Below are 19,175 nucleotides of genomic sequence, written 5' to 3' on the forward strand. Positions count from 1 at the left end.
TACATATCATAATTATCTGCACCTAAACCAATGTTGTTTTTATAATTGTGTTAGGTTGTGACTCTGTATAGCAAGATGAGTCAATATCTTCTTGGTTGATATGATGGCAAATGTGAGGTAGAATTCAGATGGTTGTCCCCACTCCGCCAACATCGTCCTGAGGAAGGGACACCCTCAATTACTCAATTCCGCCTCGGATCAATGTTGATAATCGATGGTCGAAGCCCTATCTTCAAAACCAGTCACCAGTTGAATTTGTCGTCCCAATTGTTTTCAAATCAGAAACTATAAGACAGCCTCACTAGACTGTCAGCATGGTAATTGCGTTCCTGCCTCCCTTATCATTGGAGACTGTCACCATCAAAAAGGTAATTGCATTACTGCCTCCTTTTATCCTGTGGTATACAAGTCAATCACCTTCCCTGAAAATCTTTCAGCACAGAGTGAGCAGCATTATTGTGTCAATGAAAAAACAAAAACAAGACTTGAGTTTTATTGATTTATTCATCTAAACAATGCATCCCAATGGGTACAGACAAGCACTTTAAGTACTGAATAGAAACACTGTCATTATTGCTAGCAAAATGCCCGTCCATCATGGAAATATGTTACATGTATTCATCTTCAACCCTGAAGTGCTCATTTGTTTTTCTTTCATCGAGCCCAAATCACTGTGTCACAAATGTAATGTAGTGTGGGGCATGAACTGCGAAAAGGACCAAATCAGACCCACCCCCAAGGGTGACATAGGTTAGCTAATACTAGTTATAGTAGATGGCTAAGAAACAAAAGAACCCACCTGCAATCAACCCAAAAAACAAACACACGTACCAACATACATGTATATTGTACCTAATCAAAACCTACAAATTTTTCTAATGTTCAACCCATTAAGGGTTTGCTATAGGCACCGCCATTTTGGCTAGCGCTTGAAATCTTGGAGCAATTAGAACTCATTCAAAATGAAGTGAATTCAAATTTCAAGGATGGTATGCAGTTCTTTGTTTTCCAGGGAACTGCACCCCAGCCTTGTAATTGGGATTAACTGCATTTTGAATGAGTTCTAGTTGCTCCAAGATTTCAAGCTCTATCCAAAACGGCGGTGCCTATAGCAATTGAAAAAAATTTGACAAGTCAACTTTTACGCTCTACGTAGTACCCTGTACTGAGAGGCTTGGTAGGTGCTAAAATAACAAAACATGCACTTTTCTACCATTCATGAGTTGAAAATGAAACTTGGCACATTTGAAGCTATGTACAAAATAAATTATCACAGCATTTCATCAAGATTCCTCCAGAAATAAGCATTACAAAGGAGAAAATGCGTAAATTAATGCATTGCGTCAATGTACAGGAATAAATTAAAAAAACTATTTTGTTACCATGGTACCGTGGTTACTGAAATTTGTACTGAAAAATCCTCCTGGGCCCAAAATCAGATTTAAAGCTGACATGCATCCAACTCCACTTGAAACATGATAGACACCCAGTGACAGGTCTCACTTGACTGCACAAACAACAAGTTCATTGACGAGACAGGTCACAGCTGGATGAGAAGAAGAAAATGAAAAATATTATTCCCTGAACGGGTTTGAACTTAAGACCTTCTGTCCTTGATCCCTACAGTCTTACCCACTGGGCCATGAAGCCGTTGTCGAATAAGGACAGGTGGTTTTTGCCATACGTACCATTTTTAGTTTCAAAGTGATCATGTAAATTGCCCATTGACAAAGTAAAACCAAGATTCTTTAACGGCAGATAACGAGACAACCTGCGATGACTGATAAGGTTTTTATGCATGTATGCCAGATTTAAGAAAAAAACAAACTTGGGAGAAAATGGCCCCAGTAGTACACAGTGAACCAAAAAGACAGTGTGACCATTTTATGATGCACAATGATAACACAGACTCAGAATCAATGGGCTCCTGTTTACCTAATCACTTAATATTGATGATTCAATCATCTTCCCTTTCTGGCTCAACTATACTAGTATCAATCTGTTCAATCCATTTTTCCAGTTCACTGTTTTCTTCAATTTCAACTTCAACTTCAGCCTCATAAGCATTGGCATCGTCCACCATTTCATCCAGCTCCACCACAGAAAATACATCTCCTAACCTGAGGGAAGTTGTTTTGAGTGTCTGAGAATATGACTGGAAGTCTGGAATGATAGGGACAATACTACCACAGGACTGCTGTAATAAGGAGAACTCCCGCTCTACAGACACAATCTTTGAAGATATCAAACTCATTTTTCCTTGCATCAACTTGCAATGCGATTTGGAGGCCACTCGTGCTAATGATTCGGTTAAGTGATTGTGCCTCTCACAGAAAACCTTAGCAACATTCAGGATTTCTTTACTGACTAACGAGATTTCTTCTTCCGCCCTCTCCTTCAGGCACAGTGTTTCCTCCGCATGACGATATCCTCGGGCATCAGGCCCTATTAAGAACTCACAACTGACGGCTTTTTCGAAGGTTAGAGTCGAATCAAACTTCTTGGTTAGATCATCCAAATACTTTCTGATCTGCACATTTGTCCTTGCTATGCTTCGTTGCAACTTGATTGCAACTGCCTGGCCATCTTAAAAAAGAGAAAATTAGCAAGGATCAGCATATCAGTATCATTTTACAGAAGTAACATCCCTTTATGGAACTTTGGCAGTATTTCCGAGTCCACTAACAGTCACACATCTGCCATCGTATGGAGTCTTATTTGCCCTGGCACTCAGTTACAAATGACCATGTTTCTCAGTCTCATCTGACGAACAGCTAGGAGAGTAAGAAATTTTGGTTCCTAGAACCTAGAACCTAGAACCCCCAACAATACATCAGAAGAGAAAGTTGATAGGTGAGGACCACTGGCCCTGTGCTATGCAGCACATGAATAATGATATAAGTGTAAAGAAGTTTGCGGTTTGAGTGGAAAAAAGTCACAGTGTTTCTTGATGTCAGAAACTGCTGAGCTGATAAGAACACTACTTCTACTCCAGCACTATGCACATGTAAAACATTGTGCCTATTGCGTGGTAGCCAGCAATGTTAACCACCAGGCTCCTCTAAGGACAACAATGATGATCAATTGTTTTAATGTATTTTTGTTTTTACCCAAGCTGTAAATGAAGTCTTTATAAATAGTAGATTGACACCTGTCTTGTTGAAAGGAGTAGCTAATCCATAGAAGATTGAGGGGGGAATCACAAATACCACTGTATTCATTGGCTGCCGGTGTTGTAAGAGCCTGATTGACCCAAATGAAATGTACGTACCTGCATATACTTCTTCTTTGTTTCAAGGAGAATTTTCCTTTCACTACAATGCTTATGAAGTAGGTGTAGAGTCTTCTCTTTCCCGGACAGAGCTGAAACAAAAAAGGAGACATGCATTTTTTTGACATACATGTACATGTACATGAAAGTCAGTTCACCAGTCGTTGGCTTGCTTGTTTTGACATTTATTTGATATCATTGTCAACACAGCTATCTGGTTAAGAAGGTTTGGACTTGAGCCTTCCAATGACTTGCCCCATTTGGGAAATATGCCCAGGTTCGGAAAATTTAAATTACATCAAAGTTTCTCCTATACACTGTACAATGTTTCATTAGTTTTCATTTTGGCAAAATACACTCACGCATAGCAATATACATACCCTAGTTTGTTGAAAGCCGATTAGCCTCCCTCAAGCTATGGTCTCGTACATCAGTGACAGACACTGAAATATAAAAGAAGTGCATATTCAACTGAAATACTTTAGAACATCATCTTCACTGACTTCAGGTTACCATCAGGCCCGCCCTCTTTGAACCTTCACACAACCAGCCAGTGAGACTACAACCCATAATTCAATAGTGTTGGATGAATTTCAACAGTCAACTCAGAAAAGCTGGTTGATCATAGTTGATGTGCAAGATGAGGAGGTCAACAGAGGGTAAAATGAACATTTATACATTATGATGTTGGGAATAATGAAAGCAAGCTAATGCATGGTGAACGACCTCTGATACTGCTCTACATGTCTATTATATCAGCTTCATAAGTGCAATGCATTGGCCAATTCTTTTTGTAGAATAGCACAACTTAAGAAATAAGAAAGGTCAGATGTACCTTGCATAACTCTGAGTAGGGATGACAATTCCTCACCAGCAGCTGCCAACTGATCCTTAGCCCTGTCAATCTTTGTGCGAAGGAAAGTGCCTGCAAAAATTAGATATCATCTACATGAACCTGAAGTTTCCGGTTTATTAAACCCCCATCTGGGAAGGTGGAAAAGCAGGCCACCTCACAAACTCCCAATATGTGCCAAAAGCAGGACTTCCCAAAATGCAAAATATCCTTCATACCAAAGTTGAATGGTGCAAAACCCATCTGGTCCAATATTGTTGTGTGGATAGAAGTACATGTACACAGTGTTATTCAAGTCTTTTGTGGAAAAGAAACAGACTTGAATGGATTTTTTTGGAAGACAACATGGTCGAAGGTCAGATCACAGCCAGTGTTGGGCATGACACATCTTTTACTCATAACAATAACATACATGTACAATCCTGGTAAAAATTCACCAGAAATATGCTTTTTCTTTCTAAGGTGGGCACTTTTGTGACACACACAAACACCTGAGGGCTTGTGAACCTATCAACACTTATATTTGATGGGATAACATTTCTTACCAATTTTCAGCTGTTTCCTGTTTGCATAGTGTATGAGGGCATCAGTCAGCGTATCAATGCGATGGCTGGGTGTCATCTCTTTGGTAATTTTTGAAAAGCTCCGGAGATAGGACCACAGTCTCTCTAGACTTTCACCATCTGTCAGACCAAAACCAGGGAGCCTTCGTGGGCTGTATGTAACGCACCTTGAAAAGTAAAATATGAAGGATGGAAAAGGACTTGCCATGTTGATCAGTTTATTACTGGATATCTGGGGGTTTCAGTGGAGAGCAGAGAAATTATACACTTTATCATCATTTGTGCTTTTAATATAATGCTCCTAACACCAAGGTCTGCACCAGCGGGTGCTTCAATTGCGCTCGTGCCTTAGGCTTCTGCATTCACATGGTAACCTTCCTCTTCGACGGAGCCTTGCGTCCTGATTGCTCACACAATTTACACCAAATTAGGGCGTTTAAAAAGCTGATGACTTAGATCAAGTGGATACAAATTGATTTCTTCCATATTGAAATGGTTTAAGGAAAAGATACCGAAAAACCCTACATGTAGTGTTCTCAAGAGAAATTTGAAATAATGAAAATGGGAAACTTAATAGAACATCATGCTGTCAGATGAGGTCCAGTCAGAAAGCCAACTTGCTGTTTATGGAGGGAGGAACAGCAGGTGATTTGTGGTTGATGAGAGTAAAACTGAAAAAACATTCTTACCTGGCAATCCCACTTGTGTCCGTAGGCATGGAAAATGGGAATTGCCATTTTCACAGCATCAAGAGAAATATCACTGTGGTGTTTCTGAAAAGATCATTACTCATAATAGATCTTGCTGATGGCATACATGGAGATGAGTGACAAATTCCCAACCCTTCCACAAAAGCATCAAATCCTATCAGTATTTCAACCCACAAAGGGGTAACAAGTTTTTATATCGAGGTACATCAATTTTCAAACCTATGGAGAACTTTTTGACATCCTGAGAATCTAAGATGATTTCAAGTCAATTCATGGTTGTGTAATAACATATTACATGTAACATGGAGGTTTAAAAATGAATCAGAACGGAACAAAGTGGATACGTGTATGGTATCTTTCAAACATGCTGAAATTGATATATGCAGGTACATGGATGCAATGTTTATCAAACTTGTCAACAACACACCTTTATGTAACTTTCAAACATGCACGAAATGTCATACATAAAGGAAATATCTGATGTACCATACTTTTCCATTAGCTGCTGCAGGAGATAAACTGGGTAGGAAAGCCTGAAAAGTTGATAAGAGGATACAAAACGCTTTATAACAGTTTCGTATAAATGCACATGACTCATTGTAAAAATTTAGTAGCACCGTTTACACAAATGATGTTTCAAATGATTCTACCATCCTTTTTCAGAACTACATGTAAGATGTCTGGACGACTAGTTGTCGTATTGCCTCGACTCTTGAGATCTCAAAAATAAGGCTTTGGTAGTAATGCCAGTTAGTGTAATGCAATTTATAGTACTTTGCCTCAATACATGTTACTCCTGGTGTCAGGTTAAACTCAAGAGTAAAAAGTAACACATAAATGACAGATTCATGCACGGATTCAAATTTTAGCACAAATGATGAGTGGTGAAAACCGCGAAGTATAAGATGATAATAGTGGTATTCAGCATATTAGAATTACAGTGGACCCCCCTCATCTGACAAATATGTGAGAGACATAAATTAGGTACCAAATTAATTTCTATATCATTTTTAACCTGTGTAAACAAGACACCTTTATCAAGACAGCATTTAGTCACAGGGGTGCCTTAAAAGAGAGGGTTTGTGGTTCATGTAAACTCACCGTTCGCCATGTTTCAAGCTGAACATCATTTGGGGGAAGTCATGCCTGCACGAAGCCCCAAACACTGCAGTTTCGTCTAGTTTGTAATACCTTCCCTTTGTACGTATATTACTGCCAGCTTTGAATTCATTGCAGTCCTAAAAATAAGAACAAAGAACTGTGAATGCATGCAGGGCAAAATGAAACGGCCAGGGGCCATTGTGCTCACCGTATACATCTTTTAGTAGGCAGGATCATGCTTAGTTTACAGGTGAATATGGTGAACACAATCAGGCATGAAGACTTTTTTTAGATGTGTATTGATGTCAAGTAATAAGACAGGGCAGTATATATAAGTTTATGATCCAACCAATAATTGTCTATGACATCAACAAGATCAATATCGTGTGATTGCTAAGAGTCCCTGCAATAAAAATTTCATCGAAAAAAAGTCATCAATAAGCGAGATATTGCACATCCTACCTTTTCAGTTTTGACCCCCTGGTGGCCAAATCAAGAATCAGATCAGGCCAAAATTCGGTGTCCGAGATTATCTGATGTAGGGGGTTACATGTACCAACTTTCAAGTTCATAGCTTCAGCAGTTAAGAAACGTGCCATAGTTGCACTCTAACGGCCAATTTACGCCATTTGACCTCTGTGACCTAGAAAGGAGGTCAAATCCAAAAATCGTAGGACATGTGGTGTATCCTTGCTAGAAGTCCCTGCCATAAAAAATTTATCGAAAACAATTCACTCAAATAAGCAAGATATTGCACATCTTACTTATTCCATTATGGCCCCCTGGTGGCCGAATAAAGAATCAGATCGGGCCAAAATTCGGCATCAGAGGTTATCTGATGTAGGGGGTTATATGCACCAAGTTTCAAGTTCATAGCTTGGTTAAGAAACGTGCCATAGTTTACACTCTAACGGCCAATTTACGCCATATGACCTCTGTGACCTTGAAAAGTAGGTCAAATTGAAAACCCGTAAGATATGTGATGTATTCTTCCTAAGAGTACCTACCATAAATATTTTATCGAAAACAAGTCGCTTATAAGCGAGATATCACACTTTTTAGATTTCCACTTTTGGCCCCCTGGTGGCAAAGTTGAGAATCAGATCAAACTGAAATTCAGCACCAGAGGCTATGTGATATAGGGGGTTTTATGTACCAAGTTTCAAGTTCATAGCTTTAGTGGTTAAGAAACGTGCCATAGTTTACACTCTAATGGCCAATTTACGCCATATGACCTCTGTGACCTTGAAAACAAGGTCAAATTAAAAACCCGTATAATATAAAATGTATATTTGCTATGAGTACCTACAACAAAAGTTTTATCGAAAACAAGTCACTAATAAGCGAGATATCACACTTTTTAGATATCGACATTTGGCCCCCTGGTGGCCAAACAGAGAAACAGATCGGACCGAAAATCAGTGTCAGAGGTCAGCTGACCTAGGGCATTCTGTGTACAAAGTTTCAAGTTCATAGCCCTAGCAGTTAAGAAACGTGCCACTGTTAGGATACGACGACGACGACGACGACGACGACGACGACGACGACGACGACGACGACGACGACGACAGACACAGCGCTATCATATAGACTCCCCTTACGGTGAGCCAAAAAGAATATGGTATTTTCAAAACATGAGTACCAGACAGGTACAGCATGAGCCACATAACTTGAATGTACATGTACATATTTGTATGATATTTAGTGGAAAAACACCATTTCAGCACATCGTCAACGAAACAGAAAAAAAGGTATCTTTACAGAAAAAGGCCAAAAATGAGGCCAATGGCATTATTGATGGATGACACTGAAAATTAAGCGATTTTTAGGATTCTATGGGCAGTTTCCATGCCTCAAAAATTGAGAGAAAGTGGCACAGTCAGGCAGGAGGATTGACAATCAATACTCACAACATCTTTGTTTGGCTCAGAAATGTCACTGGACCTCACAAATTTATCCACCTCATCTTGGTCAAGGAAGTATAAGCCTTCGTGTTTTGGTTTTGCCACGCTTTCACCAGAAGTTTTCTTCCTAACCAGACCAAAATTGGCATCCATTGAAAGAATTCTTGGATATTCATCCTTCTGCAAACAAAACAAAGTTTTTGAAAAATACTTATAATGTGAACTAATATATTTACAGGAATGTATTTTAAGTTGATTTCTTGATGAAATAACCAATGGATCACAATTAACTTGTTTCTTTGATCCAGTAATAATATCATCCATACAGGTCCGTACAAACATTGGAAGTATATTTTGTCAGGGCAACACTAAAACTGTGCTATGCTATTCTGTTGTTGTACAGGTAGGGACAGTTTCTCGCCTGTAAATTGTGAGAAACAGCGACACAGACAGGTTGGAGGAGGGTGGGTCGACAGATATACAGCACTGTTCAGCTCAGAAACTACACTGGACCTCACATATTTATCCACCTTTACTGGTTCCAATTCTGCAGGACACAACTAGAGACCACCTTTTAATGTCATGTAAATCATATGTCATCACAAGATTGTATTAAGTAGTCAGTTGCACAAAGGTGCATCATTTTTAAAATCAGGTGCCTGAGTGTCTTCAGTGACTCCACATGGTATGACGTCTTTCTTTGGAGTATATTTTTTGGTACCAAATAGTTTGTCCCCAACGCCTGATTTAAATGCCAGTTTAATACTTTATGTGGTTATATTTCTGCTAAATGAAATGGCCAGGGCCATTGTGCTCACCTCATGTGGAGGAAAGATGGATAAAGAGCATGGTATTGTGTCATGTAGTGTTAGGTTTGATGTAGGTCCAAGCAATTACAATTTCCCCAAAATGGAAAATTTACAGTACATTCGACCTCTGTGACCTTGAAAAGTAGATCAAATCAAAGAAGACCTGGGTGACACATTGAATGGTTGTTAGAATTAGATGTACCTATGATATTAAATTGGTGCCAATTGGGCAAGTCATTACTAGGAATAATGGCATTTTGAAGAATTTAGGATTTGGCCCCCTCCCTGGAGGCCAAACGGCAAATCAGATCGCACCAAACTTCAGTACCTGAGATCACCTGACCAAGGGGTACATGTGTACTTAATTTGTGATCAATAGTCATTGCAGTTAAGAAACGTGCCATAATTACGGCCTGACGGCCAATTTACGCCATTTGACCTCTGTGACCTTGACAAGAAGGTTAAATTAAAAACCTGTGTGACATATACTGTATGGTGGTTAGATGTACCCATGATATCAAATTGGTGGCAATCGGGCAAGAAGTTAAGGAATAATTACATTTTTAAGGTTTTTGGATTTTGCCCCCTGGTGGTTAAGTGGTGAATCATATTGGTCCAAACTTCAGTCCCTGAGATCACCTGACTAAGGGGTAAATGTGTACCAAATTTGGTATCAATAGTCATTGCAGTTTAGAAACGTGCCATCGTTACATCCTAACGGCCAATTTACACCATTTGACCTCTGTGACCTTGAAAAGGAGGTCAAATCAAAAACCCGGAGGATATATGATGCACCTTTGCTAGAAGTACCTAACATATTTTTTTCAAAATTTCCCGACTACTATTAAGGGAGATATTGCATATTTTCACTTTTAACGTTTGGCCCCCTGGTGGCCAAACCATGAAACGAATCGGACCGAAACTTGGTCTCCAAGGTGTCATTACATAAGGGTACATGTGTACCAAGTTTCAACTCAATAGCTCTAACAGTTACGAAACGTGCCCTGCTAACGGACGACGGACGACGACGACGACGACGACGACGACGACGGACGACGGACGCCACGGTATGGGATAAGCTCACCTCTGCTAAGAGGTGAGCTAAAAAGGTGGGTCAGTTTTGATTGATCTCACAGGTCAAGGCATTCCTAACAATTTTTGAAGCTGTCAAATGACCCTTTAATCATACAATACCTGTGGGCATGCTGGGCATTCAAACAGCCGCTCACTAAAATAGGGGCTGATGCCTGATAATGTATTCATCTGATGCACGAAGTACCGGTATTCTTCAAAGGGTTCGTTGATTAGCACCTTGTACACATCTTGAAGAATCTGTGAAGAAGGAAAACATGTGAACATAAAAACCTGTTTGAACTACCGATTGTTCACATGTACACACTTCCATAAAAGTCTTTGCCGCTGATGGAATAATGGTCCTCAACAGAATATCCATAATTAGAATTTCATATGTAGGCTGAAGCTTGTGAATAAGGATAAATTATGTCTGTGTACTTCACAAAATTTACTAGCTACTCTCAAAAGAGGTGTAGGAAAATAATGCAAGCCAGTCATGTGAAATGTCGTACTCAAGCTAAATATTTTTAAGGGTTTTGAAAAGGCATTTTGGTTATTCTTTCACTTCCAGTTTAACATATGTCACAAATTTTCAAGGCATCACTTACTGGGTTATCTGTAACAACAAAAGGGTGATAGATTAGCTTCAGTGCTTCGCAAAAATCCATCACAGGTACAGGAACCTGAAGGTACAACACCCGCAGCATTTCCATGATATGGAAGTCGAAGCACATCTTTGGTTTCTTAGGTGATGACGGCCAAAAGTGGTGCCTTATCAGGGTTGTTGCCTCTTCCTCACAGGGACAGAATTGACATTTGGCTTTATGATGTCTGCCTGAAATAATCGTTATTACAAGGTCACGAATACTACAGAACCAAGGCGAACCAAGGCAGACCTATTGACTATATTTTATTTTGGTTACCACTTGCTGCTGGGAAACGGTAAGAAATCATAACTTCAAAGATTTATGACCACTATTTCAATTTGTCAGTAGAAGTAAGACTAATTACATGTATATCATTATATGTAAAAACGCTCATTGGTCTTAGGCAATGTTCAAGACCAGAGTGAACAATTACATCACTTGAAAGATCCTACTACTGTAAAAACTGAAACTTCTGCAGCTAAATGATATTCACTATACATGTATATTAGATGAGAATACCTTTGGCATCAACAACTATTATATTCTCGGAAGTAGGTAGGTGTGACTGCAATGCGGATGTACGAAGGAATCTATGATCACATCATCAGGAGAGAAGGGTACCCATGCGTTAATCTGAAAGAGCACAATAATTCACAACATGAACAACAATGAGAGGCAAGGTGGTGTGAAATAAATGTTACTTTGGCAACACTTCCATCACTGGCATAAATGAACTCAAATTTCCGATTAACCAACCTGATTCATAATAATAATGACACATGATAATGAGATATGTCACCCAGGCTTAACACTTCATAAGGTTTTAAACAATTCATCCTTGGTGTCTGGGGATTCATTACAGTTGTAATGCTGTGACAAAACTTGTCTAGGTGATATTTTGGTGCCCCCAATACACCGAGATTCTGATTTAAATATAGTGATGAACTATGTACATGTATTATCAATAAAGGTATTACCTACCCTCCAAATATACATCATGTGAAAATACTGAAACAAGTGAGCTTTCCTGATGCACTCAAGGCAAAGAAATGTTCTGGGAGAACAGTCGCTGCAGTGGTATATATCAGCTGAAGAAATCCCACAGTTATCACACTGTTCAGAAGGTGCAAGACTCTCATGAAATGCAGTTAATAAACTGGTCCTCAACGCAGTACAACTTTCATTTTGATTGTACTTGGCCTTACGGTATCGCCCAGTGGCGTTGGCAGATGATTTTTGACCTAGAAATAAAAAAGAAGAAAATAACAATCACTGTCATGATTGTCAATCAGACAATAGTAGAGCGCCTATTGTGGCTTTTATTTAGGTTCTGTTAATGCAATCACAGGGAATTACTGCCCAGTCTTAGGCTGACATAAAAAGTAATGGGGGCCAGTTGTTTGAATTGTATAATATTAAAATATAACAAAACGAAGAAGATTCAGCAGGGCCACTGTTTGAATTAATACATTATCGTCTTCTGTCCAAGCAGAAGACCCGCTAGTGCTATGAGAAAGTTCTGACCATGTCTCTCAGTCTCATCAGAAAAAATTGTTTTTATATCATTCATATCATTAGGCTAATACCACAGACATGACAGAGCAACTAAATTAAAACCTAACAGAAAATGATCTGATGATAAATCAACTAGAAAATACAAGGTATTTTAGTTAGTATCAGTGTGAAACACTAAAGACTGAGTCAACAGGAGTGAACCCTGCCACTTGGAATAAAGATTCAAAAGTTCAGCATTTTGCCACTAGTGAAATGTGGTCTTTACTCTTCTTCAAGAAAGGTGATGTTGCATTTACGGTTCAGTGTGAATGATGCGCACAATCTGAATGAGATCTTTAAAACAGAACTTACAGTGGATTGAGTAGTTTATAGATGATGAGCCAAACTCATTTGACACCTGAAGGGGCAGGACATCGTACGGATTGCCATTCAGATGCTGCACTGGAACCGGTACTGAAGAACTAGTGCTAGTAACAGTCACATGTCCTGGGGGGCGGTAAGGAAGACTTCGCGTCTTCAAGTGATTTCCTTTACCCGCTACTTGATACTTGAAAGAAATTCGACCTTTCTTCATTTCAACACCTGAAATAGCAAAGATTTAGAATTCTATGACGTAAATAGACATCATCGTTTGAACCCTATCATTGAAACCTCAACTCTGTTTGTTTCATGCGTAATTAGTGGGCCTATACCAGTCTGCACCATCCCTGTTTTCAGAGAATTATTTTACCAATATAAACATTGTGGATGTCCAGACATACTGTAGTCGGAGCCCACATGGCCAAACCATGAAATAGGCCGAGTTCAGAGTTTGAATGCGACTTTCTCATTGGTGGATCGTTAAATTATTCACAGGGGGGACACAGACGGACTTGTGGGTAATCTAAAACGTACCGCCAGCCTTTCTGCCATCTGCTTATAGTTGTACATGTACTGAAATCCAGTTTGGTAGAAGGCCTCTAGCATGTCTAGCTTACCTAATGCCACTGCCAGCCATGATGTCCAGCCCCAGGGCATGGCCCATGGTCACGGATGGCGGCCGGCCATGGCATGGCTGATGCAGGGGCTACTAGGGTACTAGATTAGAATCAAGAATGGCTAGGGCCTACCCACCCTTGACCCTAGGCCTAAGGGCTAGGCCCAAGCCTCATTATATAGCTCATGCCGTCATTGAAGTATTTAATTATAATTGTTATGGACTTATTGTGACAACAGCATGGTCCATCATGGTGGTGGTAGGCTAGCCAACACCATAGCCGTCATAGGCCTAGCCTACACGTATTGGACATGTTATGTTGCATGTGTTGTGTAGTGTGTATACTGTAGTGTAAAATGCTTGCCCTAGGCCTACTCATAACTGAAAAGTTGAGTTGAGTCGAGAGAGAGTGCTTGCTAGAATCAGGCTATAGCCTTCTGCATGCATAGATCGTATTCATACCTTTAAAATATACCAATCGATCAACTCAAATTCCTCCAAAAACATGATTTTCGAAAATTAATATTGCAATGGCCAAATTGGCGCCAAACGCATGTGCATGAGTTTCGCGGTAGAGCGGAGCAATCAAACCTCAGTTACAGGAACAATCTCAAAGTAGTTCCAGCGCTAGAGTCTTGTGTCATGTTGGGATCGTCAACAGAATTCGAATGGACTAAGCGGAATATCCTCTTATCATGTTATAAGTTTATTCACTATAATGTCCCAGACAAGAAGCCACATCAGGGCAAGAGTCGGATGACCAGCAATAGACGTGACCTATAGAGACGGAGGTCCGCGCACTTCTGATCGCTTGACCCAGTTTATACCTGGAGATCAGCCTCCTTCCACGTGGTCACATGACGGAGGGTCCTAACGCTGAGGCTCCTCATGGAAGGGTCTAAACTATATATAACATCCCCCTTGTTCAAATTACGAACTTGATTAAGATAATAATAGTTTAGACTTAAAGCAAGAACAAGTTGTTTTAAAATCTTTGGAAGTGTTTATACATTCCGACAACTGGGGCATTTAAACTTCCAAAGCGTTTATACAGACAATCGGAAACAGGGATACCTTGCTAGTAGGTTACGTAATAAAATTGAAGAGGCTGAACTAATCTCAGCTAAGTTTAACAAAGTCAGAGAGTGCAGTTCCACAGTGGAACATAATTAAACTGGTCATCCGAATACATGAAGATAGTAGACATAAAAGCACAAGAAAGTGAGCACAGCTAGCCTGAAATGAAATGGTTAGTTATGCAGGGCCTAATATCACTACTATAATCCTAAAAGGATTGGCCTTGTTCCAAAAAAAAATTTGACAACAGTCATTGCCAAAAGATGAGAAATATCTACTAACAAGAGGCCCAAGGGCCTGGCGCTCAGCTGGATGACCTAATAACATAGGACTGAGGGTATAAAGTAGTAAATATCGGCTTTATACTACTGTTTGAAGGTCAAGAGAACACGTTATACCACTAAAATTTCCAGTGCAGAGCTGCCAGCTGGATGAAATATGATTGAACTAATCAGCCATGGTATGTAAATATTACAGGAGGCAACGGAAGATATCCCTAGTTCAGTATAACTTTACAGAAAAAAATGGGAGTAACATTATTGTGTTGCTTAAAACGTCTACTTTTTACTCATGTAAGAATCGTAGTACTAATGATAACTTCAACTTATTTTCCAGTTATGATAACACAACACGCATCTTCATGATCATGATCTTTCTCAAACTAACTGAATGACCTATTAGTAATCGCCTTGGACGCAAAACCTAACCACATATCAATCCGCCCCGACGATCGACACATCCATTCGATTCGATAACCGGGTAACCCTCGATAAAGTTTGATAAATAAACTAGAACTGAGATTTCACAGGAGCACCTGTGAATTCATGACTCCAGGGTTGTTTTGAGGGCGATATTGTAAGAGTTGGTCTTGAGTATGGGGACGTGAAGGTCCGTGCGAGGCACCTGGGGAGAAAAGACTAGTTGAACGATGGGATCATGGAGGTATAAATAATTATTTATACCTCCATGATTGGATCTGACACGGACACTACTATTGATCTCATTATATGAATACCATTTAATTACAAATGAAACGGCCAGGGGCCATTGTGCTCACCGTAAGTATTTTTAGTAGACAGTTACAGAAAGTGCTACAGTATGTAGGCCTCTCATAATTTATTCATGCATCTGTGACCAGTTCAGAGCTGGCCCTGGCCAAGTGGTGAATTCAAGACTTGTGGTTCCAAGCTTGTAGAGTCTAGGTGAAAATGATAGTGAAGAAACGTGCCACTCCATGACAATGGTGAATATATTTTTTTAACTTTGACCTCAGTGACCCTGACAGGTAGGTCAAATAACAAACCAGGGTGATATGTGATGTAGACACATCCACCCGACCATAACAATTTCATCACTCGTTACACTACAGCAATCGGCAAAAAACGATTTCCAAGATGGCCGCCTAATTAAATCTATGGCACCAAATAAATCAACAAGAGGCCCAAGGGCCTGGCGCTCAGCTGAGTTGTTGCTGCGTTGTTCGTATATATTACATTACTCGTCAAACTCTACTAAACTAAGGACTCAAAGCCTAAGGATATTAGCTTCTGGATGTGTAACAGTGAATTACGGTAGACTGGCGCAATCTACTTCAAGCAAGCTCCACCCTTGCAATGTGTGCGCAAACAGATAACCTAACCTATATTGGACCATCAATTCTACACACAGCAACATGATTCATCCTCAGCTGTTACCATGATGATGATGATGATGATCCTTTTCGCAAATTGGTCGTCTTCTGTCTTTCTTCCATACTTCAGTGCCACCGGATGTAGTCTGCCCTTGTGGAGGGATCCTTTCAGCACCGGGACACAAGAAACAAGACACAAGAGACTAACCCAATCACCCGCTTTTGGCTGGGTAGAAATGGGTAAATCTCGCAGACTGGACCTTAAACTCTACTGCCGACGTGTGAGGCCGGTCTGACAGATGAGTAAGTGGGGTCCACCTAATGCAGAAGGCACCAGTTTCCCTAACTAAAAGGGTAACATTAACAAAATGCTCTACCCAACTCTATTATTGCCTAAAGGCCTGTGTACACTAGTAAAATATTAGCAACATTTTTACATTTCCAGTTGCAACAAATGTTGCAAAAATGTTGCGCAGTGTGTACAGAGCAAAACGCGTCTTACAACATGTTGTAAAATTGTTGCAAATTAAATGCAATGCAATTCTTTGTTGCATGTTGTAAAAATGTTGCAAACTCTTCAGCCAATCAGAAATAGGATTTGCGTCATGTGATCTACCGGAGTTCATGTGACTTGAACAAGAAGTAGGTATAGCAACTCTCAAGTGAGTGTCTTGCTTCGTAGGGTGATGAAACCTTTTCTAGAAGTTTTTGTGTGACGGCTTGTCAGTCAGCCGCAACTCCTTTAGGCTGCGTATCCATAGGCTGTTCCGTGCCCTGCACAACATTCCCTTTTTACCGCCTGGCGCGCCACACGGACAATGAACCTTCGTTGGTGTTATTGATCGTTCCCATAGGTTATGCCGTGTCACATTGCGGGCTTATATGCACTGTGGATAGGGAATATAGGCCCATATTGGGATTGAACATGTCCATTCTTTTGCGAGTGAACAACACGGAAGCAATGTCTGAGGCTAAATTAATTCAAGAGGTTCATCAACGGGAACTACTCTGGGACCCCGAAACTGATGATTATCATAACGAGCACGAACCTGTAATTTGTTGCTTAAAAGTCAGGTTTTATATACATGTACATGTCAATTTGATGTTGCAAGTGAAAATACAAGTTACTTGTATTTTTATTTTCAATATTCATAAGAAATTGTCTTCTGAAATAATGACAGCGTGCGGATAAACGCGATTGACCGCTGCGAAATGAGGACTACAAAGGCCTACATGACCAAAAAGGAATATCCAATGGAGACTCAGGACATAGTGCCAGGTCACAAGGCTGTTACGCCATAACGCCACACTACACAAGGGCATACCCTATGGATACGCGGCCTTAACAGGCAGTGGTATGCCCCATCATCCACCCTCATTTTGATCCAGGGCCTGGTCCATATTCTCTTTGGTTATTTCGCCGCCTCTTCCGTCTCTCAACAATGACAGCTAAAATTGCTGCAGAAGCACTCAAAACACATCTTCTCTCCTTGGAATCATCCATTTTCCTTCCAAAATACCTATTTCCCTTTGTTCCCACTAAAAAGTTTGCAACAATTTACCAACATGTTGTAAAAATGTTGCGAATTTGTTGCAATTTTGTTGCTAGTGAACACAGGGCCTTGAAGGGCTTGTTGCAAAATTGTTGTAAAAATGTTGGTAAAATGTTGGTAAAATGTTGGTAAAATGTTGCTAATATTTTACTAGTGTACACCCTGCTTAAGTCAAGTGAAACTCTTAACAAACCTTAGCAGAATACCACCATTGAAATGTTGATAATAATGATAGCAAGTAAAAACTTTAAACAGATAGACTTGATTTTTTAAACCAACTGCCACATGCGGTTTTCTTTATTCAGTAAATTTTGAGGTAAGTATTACAGAATGAAATACTTGAATACTGGAATTGCCTGGCTCTTCTGATAATTGCACTGGTGAACACCGAAGTCGATGGGATGTGCAAAGTCATAGCTCGATCCTCTCTCTTGGTCATCTTTGAGATGTGGTCACCAAATATGTTCAAATGCAGCTGCAGATCATTCCTGTCCTGCAAAACATGATGAGGTGAGGAGATAACATTTTAATTTTGATAGAATAGGTAAGCTAGCCAAGTTTTATATCAAATACAAGGCCAACAACAACTGATAAGGCGCTAGGGCCGAATGATCAAGGAAGTTCATTGATATGATTGGGAATACATTGTGATAAGAGTGATGAATCGGCCCCGTTTGAAGCATTGTGCTATGTACAGTGTGCAAGTGTCAGTGTGTATCATATCGCATTTATTGTTTGTTGACATTTCAAATCGCTGGCGTCGATCCTCAATTACACTGTTTATGTACATTGGCAACCTTACCCGATGATATCAGAACGATGTTTATTATTGTCTTGTTTATTCACATTAGTTCTGCTATGTGACAAGAGTTATTTGTTGAGAAATCCATGATTTAAAGCCGGACTTTGACATCGTTTCTCAGACCAACCAAGCTGCATTTCGCAGATCGTTTTTCGACGATCGTCGACGAACTATTTCAAATTAATCACATCCAATTAAACAATCCAAGCCTTCCCTAATGTCATCAACATGCAATAACACAAGCAGCCAAATATTATCGCCTATGAAATTGTGAATTTAATGAGAACTTACCTCTGAATTGACAGAACGCGATCTATTCCATATCATGGTCTCCTTACGTCTGAACTGCGCAGACTCGAGACGTGACGTTCGCTGCATGTGTGATTGGACGTGGGATAACTCGCGCGAAATTTAAAATGCTCTTCTTGGGGGGTGCTCACTAAATTGCGCCAGTAACACCACCTGGTGAGAAATTCATGAACTACGCCTATTGATAATGAAAGAGAAAGCTTTGCTCTATAAAATTAGATTTGATTCATGATCCCCAACTGAGAAATCAGCTGCTGGAAAAGTTTTTGGAAAATTTCGCTCGGTGCCACCTAGTGGCCAAACCGCTCATCCTGCCGGACCCACATTTGGTCTATTCAGGAGTCCTGAAGGGTCTCAACGCCTCAGAGGGAAAATCTATCG

General features: G+C 40.0%; 1 long non-coding RNA gene across 1 annotated transcript; it reads right to left on the reverse strand.

The window, feature by feature from the left end:
* Positions 1 to 10,518: 10,518 nt before the first annotated feature.
* LOC135492009 (uncharacterized) lies at positions 10,519 to 12,050 on the reverse strand. Its single transcript, XR_010448009.1, has 4 exons — positions 11,914 to 12,050; positions 11,452 to 11,565; positions 10,894 to 11,120; positions 10,519 to 10,543 (listed from the first exon to the last, which is right to left on the reverse strand). It is a non-coding gene; the product is annotated as an uncharacterized LOC135492009 (long non-coding RNA).
* Between the last annotated feature and the right edge of the window lie 7,125 nt (positions 12,051 to 19,175).

The sequence above is a fragment of the Lineus longissimus genome, chromosome 8 (genome assembly GCF_910592395.1).
Source record: "Lineus longissimus chromosome 8, tnLinLong1.2, whole genome shotgun sequence".
In the NCBI taxonomy this organism is placed as follows: Eukaryota; Metazoa; Nemertea; class Pilidiophora; order Heteronemertea; family Lineidae; genus Lineus; species Lineus longissimus.